This window comes from Tenrec ecaudatus, chromosome 2 (assembly GCF_050624435.1).
Source record: "Tenrec ecaudatus isolate mTenEca1 chromosome 2, mTenEca1.hap1, whole genome shotgun sequence".
Taxonomy (NCBI): domain Eukaryota; kingdom Metazoa; phylum Chordata; class Mammalia; order Afrosoricida; family Tenrecidae; genus Tenrec; species Tenrec ecaudatus.
The window spans coordinates 59,534,326-59,543,868 of NC_134531.1; the positions used below are offsets into that span (position 1 = coordinate 59,534,326).

General features: G+C 41.1%; 1 pseudogene; it reads left to right on the top strand.

The window, feature by feature from the left end:
- Window positions 1-3,213: 3,213 nt before the first annotated feature.
- Window positions 3,214-3,546, top strand: LOC142439996 (transmembrane protein 14C pseudogene; annotated as a pseudogene).
- Window positions 3,547-9,543: the final 5,997 nt, after the last annotated feature.

Sequence of the window (9,543 nt, forward strand, 5' to 3'; positions counted from 1 at the left end):
GTTCCTCTGATCCTGGGAGTCACCAATATTTCAAATATCAACAAGGTCACCCAAGGTGAACAGGTTTCAGTAGAACTTTCAGACTAAGAGTAGATTCCCGAAAAGAGTCCCCAAAAGGAATAGGCTGCCCACATCTAGGTATTTATCCACTGGAAAACTTATGAATGGTAGTGGTACATTGTTAGATATACTGAAAACTTGATGACTAGCAGCAGCACATTGTCACATAGAGTACAAGGAGAGAAACCTCTAGGCTGGATGGCACTCAAAGCAAGTCAATCCTAATGATGTCTATGGAGTTAAGCCGCTGGGATCTCCATGTGCTAATGAGACACAACCCACAATTCCTTCTGAATTTTGAGAACATCTCAAGAATAGATTTGACTCATTGAACATTAAGACAGAAGACCTGATGAGCTGTGGGATGCCATCAAGAACATTCCACATGAAGAAAACAGAATTTTATTAAAATGTAAGAAATAAAAAAAGATCAAAGTGAACATGAGAAATGATCCTGAAGCATGCTCTTGAATGTAGAGGAGCTAAAGCAAATGAAAGAAATAATGAAGTAAAAGTGCTGAATGGAAAAGTTCAAGGGTCAGCTTGAGAAGACAAAGTAAAATGTTATAATGTAATGTGCGAAGATTTCAAGTTAGAAAACAAAACAAAAGCACATACTCAGCATATGAAAGAATTGAAGAATTTGAAGCCTCAAGTTTATATATATATATATATATATATATATATAAAATCTCTCAAAATTAACTGTTAGCCCTAACCTAAGAACAATCAGTTCTTATGATGCAGCCCTGCTTGATACCCTCATGAAAGGATCACTGAAGATATGGGTGCTATTTCAAGAAGTGGTGAAGAAAGCAGGTGGTACCAGTTATTAGGATGAATTGGTATTGAGGTCTTAAAAGCTTATCAATAAACAAGCAGCCATGTAAGTGAGATTCAGCTAAGTCCACAGAGAAGAAACATACCCACCTCTGAGATCCAAGGATTGTAAATAATAAAATACAATTTCAGAGGAAGGATTGTATTAGAGCTTAAATTCTGATCACCTGGTTTGCAGAAGGCTATGGTTAACAGTAAAAGCCTAAAATCTATTTGCAGAATACCCACAAGGAAGAGGCTACTATTAAATTCCCTCTGACCACTCAGATAGAGTACATCAGAAAGTGAATTAATGAAGATATAGTTCAGGTTAAAATTCACCATCTTACTTGTTCTTTCTTTTGATCCATTTAACTTTTTTTCTAGTTTCTGCTTATTTTTTTGGATTGAATTTTTTGTCTTTTATTTTGCTATTGTTGCTGTTGGGTAGCAGTTTATGCTTCTCTTCCTATGGAATTCAGCATGGGTAAATCCATAGAGACAGTAACTAGAAAAATAATTTCTTAGGGTTATGGCAGAAGAAGTTGGGTGCTATAGTGTATTGTGCCAGCCTGGCTGATAAACACAAGTAGGATTAACTGAAGGACAGAGGGATAAATGGCTTGGTGAGCCTCGCCTCGCTTGTTCTGTACCTCAGTTTAAAGGGGTACACTACCTGTGGGATGCCTAGCCTGTGGACTGTGTCACTGTAAGGTGAGGTCCTTTTAAGCCCACACGATTGGAATGTTCATCTCTGGAGCTGGGGAGTGGCAGTTGATGACAGTTGGGGACCTGCCTTGCTGTTTGCTGCCTGGGTATATATAGCCCAGCTCTCTCTATAGAAGGGGACTGGCAACTGGTAGCTCTCAAGCCTTAAAGGACTGCTAGTGTCTCACTGCTTTATAATTTAACTGTTAATTTCTTGTATTAGCTATCTGTATATAATTTAATGGTTCATTTCTTGTATTATATATATCTATCTTTATAAATATATTTATATATAATTACTAGCAATCTGGTTTTTTCTCTCTAGAGAACCCTCTCTAACACATTGGGCATAGAGATGCAGGGGTGGGGAAATGGGGCAATAACCAATACAACAGTGAAGATAATTTTTGAAAATTGATTGTGATGATAATTATTTTTAATATAGTTGAACCGTTGACTTGTATAGTATGCAAATTACATGTCAATAAAACTGTTAAAAACAGTTCTTCAAAAGATCATTGAAAGCAAAAGTTAGAAATGAACACTCTCAAACTTCCAAAGTATAAAAAGGTATAAAGGAGAACACAACAGGACCGACAGATCCAGGGAGAGAAGGGAGAGGGGGCCCCGGGGGAAAAGAAGGTGCCAACCAACCCAGGGACAAGGGAACAGCAAGTGAACTGAAATCAATGCTGAGGAGGGCGTAGGATTCCTGGTGGGGTTTGATCAAGTGCAATGTAACTGAGAGGAATTACTGAAAGCTGAATGAAGGTTGAACATGATAGTGGGACAAGAATAAAGTAAAAGGAAATAGAGGAAAGAACTAGGAGGCAAAGGACATTTGTAGAGGTCTAAATACAGGCATGTACATATGTAAATATATTTATATATAATGATAGGGAAATAGAGCTATGTACATATATTTATAGGTTTGGGATTAAGGTAGCTGATGGACATTGGGCCTCTATTCAAGTACTCCCTCAATGTAAGAACACTTTGTTCTAATAACCTGGCATCCCATGGTGCTCACCTTCCTGACAGGATTGCTGAAGACAAAATGGGTGCATAAGCAAATGTGGTGAAGAAGGCTGATGGTGCCTAGTTATAAAAAGATATAGTGTCTGGGGTCTTAAAGGCTTGAAGATAAATAAGCAGCCATCTAGCTGAGAAGCAACAAAGTTCACATGGAAGAAGCACACCAACCTGTGTGATCATGAGGTGTTGATGGGATCAGGTATCAGGCATCAAAGACCCAGAACAAAAAGATTATATCAATGCGAATGAGGGGGATTGTGGAGTGGAGGCTCAAAACTCATCTGTAGACAACTGGACATCCCCTTATAGAAGGGTCACATGGAAGAGATGAGCCAGTCAGGGTGCAGTGTAGCTCCATTGAAACATACAATTTCCCTCTAGTTATTTGATGTCCCCTCCTCCCCAATCATGATCCCAATTCTACTTTACAAATCTGGCTAGACCAGAGCATGTACAATGGTACAGATAAGAGTTGGAAACACGATTCTTGCCCGGAGACCTGTTCTTTCGTCCGCCGGAGCTGACCTCGGGAGCGCGGTTCGGGTGCAGGCAGCGTGTCTTCGCACAGTTGGACAGAGAGGGAAGAGAACCATGGAGAAGCAGCCCAGCTCACTAGTCCCCCTGCATTGGTTTGGCTTTGGCTATGCAGTACTGGTTGCTTCTGGTGGGATCATTGGCTACGCGAAAGCAGGTAGTGTCCCGTCCCTCGCTGCTGGACTTCTCTTCGGGGGGTTAGCAGGCCTGGGTGCATATCAGCTCTCACAGAATCCCAGGAACGTGTCGGTTTTCCTAGCTGCATCCGGGACCTTGGCTGGCATTATGGGAATGAGATTCTACAACTCCGGGAAATTTATGCCTGCAGGCTTAATTGTAGGTGCCAGTTTGCTGATGGTCGCCAAAGTTGGAATAAGTATGATGGCTTGATGTCAATTTAGTCCTGTCCCAGCTTGAACTCAAGAAGAATTATTAAAAGTCTCCAGACTTCTACTATTTTTATTGTAAAAAAATATGTGTAAGACTTAAGTGTTTTCCCGTATTGTCTCCTTTTAAAACAATAGCACTGAACTTTGCAGGGGAAATACATCCTTCATTATTATTGCCCTACAGAGGTGAGTATATACCATCAAGTCCATGTCCACTCATAGTGACTCTGTAGGGCAGAGTAGGACTGTCCCTGTGAGTTTCCAAGAATATCAGTGTAGAAAGCCCCTTCTTTCTCCTGGGGAAGTGGCTGGTGATTTTAAAACTGCTGACCTTGCGGATCACAGCCCATCTGGTAACCATTACACCTGGTTAGATACCCTATGAGCTTATAATTAAAGCATCCAACAATTTGAGTCTTGGATATTGATGTCATCTCTTCAGTAATTATATGTACATTCTCATTGGTCAAAATGTTGGTGTCAACATTTGGGGGCCCTGGAACTCCATGCCCTTACTGGGTGAAAAAGTTTGAAGAAATCTTGTATCAGCTTGCATATAATCATTGTTTTCTCACCTTACAACACAGTTGATTTTGAATTCTGTTACATGAGATGGAAATAAATTTTTACTCTTAAAAAAAAAAAGAGTTGGAAACACAGGGAATCCAGGATAGATAAACCCCTCAGTACCAATATTGAGAGTACCAATACCAGGAGGGTATGGGTAAGGTGGGCAGAGAATGAGGGAACCATCACAGTGATCTACATATACCTCTCTCTACCAGGGTGATAGACAATAGAAAAATGGGTGAGGAGAGACATCGGTCAATGTAAGACATGAAAAAAAAATAACAATTATAAAGGTTTCATGAAGGAGGGAGGGGAAAATGAGGAGCTGATACCAAGGGTTCAAGTAGAAAGAAAATGTTTTGAGAATGATGATGACAACATATGTACAAATGTGTTTGACACAATGGATGGATGGATGGATTGTGATCAGAGCTGTACGAGCCCCCACTAAATTGAAAAAAAAAAGGTATAAATTGAAAGCTTAGTCTTTCTTTTTAAAGACTCTCATTCCTTTATCTATCCCTCTTTCACAAAGTAACCTTTTGTTTGTTGTCTGGAAGAAATATGTGGTAAACTGAGGGACTGGATGAGAATGTAATACAGCTAAATCTTCTAAGCTCATAATTAGGGAGGCTCCAGGGAGCAATTGCTTAGATCTTTCACTGTGCCATGCCTACAGCTCTCGTCCCTCACGCAGCCTTGCTTTTCACTGCTCTCACTTCACCCAGCCAGAAAGCCAACTCTAGCCCACTTTTCCTGAGGTGGATGCTTATAACAAATTTTTCCCGTACTAATTTTTTCATGCTAATGTAGTTGCAACTAACAAATTCTAACATTAGTAAATCAAGAGGAGTTTTATGTTTTTTTGGAGGGACAGATAGCTAGAGAGCTAGGCTGAGATGAAACCTTAGAAGACCAGGCCAGTCAGAAATCCGTGTTATAGGATAATATGTATTGAGCCTACCCTTGTTGGGTTTTGTTTTTGTTTCTGTTTTGCAGGGCTAAAGGAGTTTATTGTTCCAAGAGCTGAAGTCACAAGGGGATGGCATGGCTTAAATGGTGGGTTTTTCTGTCAGTCACAATCCAGGGAAAGTGAAGTGCCTTTATCTTGTTTCCTTAGCTCACTGGTGTAGTAGTTGCATAATCTCCTGTCAACTTGCAATGGGGTGGAGTCTAGCCTGTCAATCAGGTCACAGCTCGATGACCTCTTTCAGAGGCACTATGGAGCAGGACATACAGAGGCACTTTCTGCCTCATATTCCTGCTGCCCGGCCACGTGGAGACCCCTGATGGAACCAGAGCCCTGGAGCTGGAGGAGCCACATGGAGACCACATGGAAATGCCAGGGTTGAGATGCTTCCTCTGCCACTGCATCCACAAGACTTTTCACCCACCGACCTAAGATCCTCCTGCATTCGACATCATTGCATGTGTTGTGTAAGTCTGAGGAGGAAATTATAGACTGCTATCAGACATATGGGCTAATATTGGACTTATGGACTTGATCTGGACTGGGCTGGAATGTTTTCTTAATATACAATTATTCTTTGATATCCAGTTCTCTCTTACACACATATGAGTCTTGCTGGATTTATCCCCCTCGAGTCTACCCAGACTAACACAATTGGTGTAATTCTTTTCATGTCCCCCATGCTTACTGATGGGAAGACCCATGATTAGTTCTGAGCTTTATTTAGGTCACCAACAGTCAGTCCCCAGCTCAAGAGATGTAAATTCCAATTGTGTGGTCTTAAAGTGACCTCAACTTATAGCAACACAGTCCACAGACTAGGCGTCCCACAGAGAGTGTGCCTTTTAAATTGAGGCACAGAACAAGCAAGGCAGCCGTACACTGGTCTGATGAACAAAGAGCGAGAGACAAGAATGGCGAGGCTCACTGAGCCATTTATCTCTCCGCCCTTCAATTAATCCCATTTGTGTTTATAGGCCAGGCTGGCACAATAAACTAACTATCTCCACCTGGAAATCATTCTTCCGTATTTTCATGCTCAACTATGTATTTTCAAAAGATGCTCTGACAGTCAAGGGGTGGGGGGGGTGGGGGGGAATGTCTGTGTGTTTGTACTAAGAGCACGTTGACTTCATCTTTGCTCAGGAGTCTGATCTGCTGCTTTTGGCATTGAGGTACTGTGAGAATCTGTACTCTGATAATTTTGTTTTTTGTGCCAATAATCTCTATGGAATATTCAATAATCTCTATGGTATATATCCAATAATTTCTATGGTATATCCAATAAATAACAATTAATTCTCTCACCTTCTTTTAGTGACACTGTAGCAGAGGTTTATACAAGCATGGGAGCTTATGTCATGTTCATGTTGAGGTTTACATTTTTGGAAGGGCATGCCAGTTTTGATGGTTGGAGAGTGAAGTTGTCCGAGCTCTATTTGAATGAACATCTTTCCTATGGCAAGTGGGAGGAGAAGGTTAAGTTTGGGTCAAGGATAGTAGGCCAACACCAGATTGTCTGGACAATTCTGAGTCAAGATCATTGCTATCATTTTACCTGGGTCTAAGCAAAAATATGTGAATCTTGGACATTGAATAAGGAAGATCACAGAAGAACAGATGCGTTTGAATTCTGATGCTGGTGAAGAATGTGAAAATATCATGGATTGCCAATGGAACGAACAAATCTCTCTTGGAATAATTAAAGCCAGAATGCTCCTTAGGAGCAAAGATGGGGAGAGTTAGTTTCCTGTACATTGGACATGTAATGAGGACAGACAGTCCCTGGAAAAGGACATCATGCTTGGTAAAGTAGAGGGGCAACAAACAAAAGGAGGAAGACCCTCGACAAGATGGACTGACAGTGGTTTCAAAAGGGGCTCAAGCATGACAACAATTGAGTAAACAGTGCAGGATGGGGCCATGCCTCCTCCTGGTGTGCTTCGGGTCGTTATCAGTTGGAACCAACTCTATGGCACCTGACAACAACCACAGGCCACACCAGGCCAGGAGTGCAAAATGCAAAGGTTGCTTTGGGGAAATTCCTCTGGGCTGTGGGGCTCACAGGGAAACCCTGCTGGGGGAAGATGTGACAGAATGCACTACACAAGCGTGAAGAAAGCTCCACTCCGCTTCAGTGACAGCCACAGCAGGGCCTGATCACATTGTAGGCTTCGGTGCAGTAGGGTCTGCTTCTTGCTGTCAGCTTCCTTCGTCGCCTCCCTGGGGGACAGGCATGGCGACTGGTTCCTCACTGAGGCATTTGAGAGAGGATAAGAGCACTATTTGGAGCTAGTGAAACACCTATGCCCCTGCCGACTCCATTGTAATAGACAAGCAATTACACTGTTTGGGTAAATAGTGATTGTGTGGGAAATGAAAGGGACCTCGGATACCAGTGTGTCAAAGTCAGACAGGTCCTGTGTCACTGGTATGGTGACCTGAAGGCTCACATGGCCACGGAGATGGTGAACATTTATGCAATAGGACAGTCAAAGGACACACGTTCTCCTGAAATGGCTAGAATTTAACTGCAGAGAAAGAAAGCTTCACAAGTTCTATCTCTTTTAATCGAACTTCTTAAATTATTTTAAATCTTTCCTCTTGCATTTACTCTCTAAATAATTTTAGCAATGTATTATAATCATCCTGTTCCCTCCCAAAAATAAAGTCAGCCTTGTTCTGACATTCCTTCCCATAAACATTATTCACAAGGTAGTATATCATTGTGATACGTCTCTCATGATATATTGTTAAGTTCTATAATGTAAGCAGAGACAGAGAGGACATGAATAGAAATCTTATTGAAGTAAATTTAGGACTTCCTGTGAAATGGAAAAGTGGAGGCAATGTTTATTCATACCTAGTTTGTTGGTTTCTAGACAAATTGTACTTTGTCAGTGTTTAAAATTAATATTTTAAACATGTTTTGAAAATGTTGGGCAAGATGTATTAAAAATTCATGTAATGACTCTAATGATTTTGGAGGAAAATTTTAAAAATCGGGTGAGAAAGTGATGACAGCAGAATGACAATGGTGATCCCGGCCTGGCTGGGCTAGCTGTCCATTCATGTCCCATGTCGGTACCAAGAGCCAGGTGGACAAGATCATGGCTGCCTCTCACTGTAGTCTTCTTTAGCAGGCCGGGTCTCCTACTAGCCTCATCCCTTGACTCACACACCATAGGAGCTTTATCCATGCATTTTTGGATGCAAACAGATTTATTCCATTATGAACTCAAACCATTTTCTTTTCCCTTTCAGGTCACAGAGTTAACAAATATTAGTATATAAATGTTAGTTCTTGTATTAGTCAGCTTCTTGCTAGAATAATGTGACATAGAAAATGCCTACAAAATCTCACTGGCATAAAAAGTAACCTTTTATTTCTCACTGATGGGTTCATGGGTGCCCGAGGTCGCTCTGTCTTAGACTATTGCCTCCTTTGATACCAAGATGAAGAAAACAAGCTTCCTGGGACCTGTTTTTCACTTGGTGGAGGTCAGACACTTCAAAGCAATAAGCAGATACATGCAAAGCCTATTGAAGTTTTCCACCAACATTCCATGGGTCAAAATATGTCATATGACCCATCCAGCGAATACTCCTTGCATGAAAGTAGGGGTAGGGGAATAGGTGAGTATTTGATAGGCAATCATTTAGCACACCACATTTCTCTTCTTGATCTTTTAAAGCTATACAGATTTCTAGCCTATTCTAAATCTAGTGGGAATCAATTCCAAAAATGTACCAGACTTGACATTAAAGCAGAGCTTCTTCTTCATTATTGTGAAAGTAGACCTCCATTCTAGAGACAAGGTTTTGCTCACCTCTTCCTGCTTTGATTGATGATTGAAATTGTATTTAGTCTGGGCAAACTGGCCTGGTTATTGACTGAGGGTCACAACTCTATTGTCATAGGTCGTAGCCATTAGTCCCAAGTAGTTATTCAAATTTGATAAGATTAAAATTATATGACATTAAAATTTTTTCCCCAAGTGATTATAACCCCGTTTTAAGTGCTCAATAGCTCTAGGTGCCATATTATTTGTATGGGTGTAGACCATGTAGATCGTTGTAAAACGTTCTATTGGACAGCACTAGTTAGAAACAACCATAATAACTCTAATGGCTTTTGTTCACTAGCACAAAAATGTGCCCTCTACTATGCATGCTACGTGACTCATTTAAGTTCATCCTTGCAGCCATCCTTTGGGGTCAGTACAAGGTTTCTAATGAGGAAACTGATGCTTAGTAATGTTAAGAGTAGAAATAAGCTTGCCAATGGTGAAGTCATGGCAGTATCAGGTTTCTCTGACTTCAGAACTATGCTTTCAAGCCACTAGGTTCCTCTATCTTCTACTCAGGCTGTTGTCTCAAAGAGAGATGCTATGATGTTCAATAGTAGAGCACAGCAGAGGGACGGAGTGCTAGCGCTTAGTCCTAGGGAGTAACTGG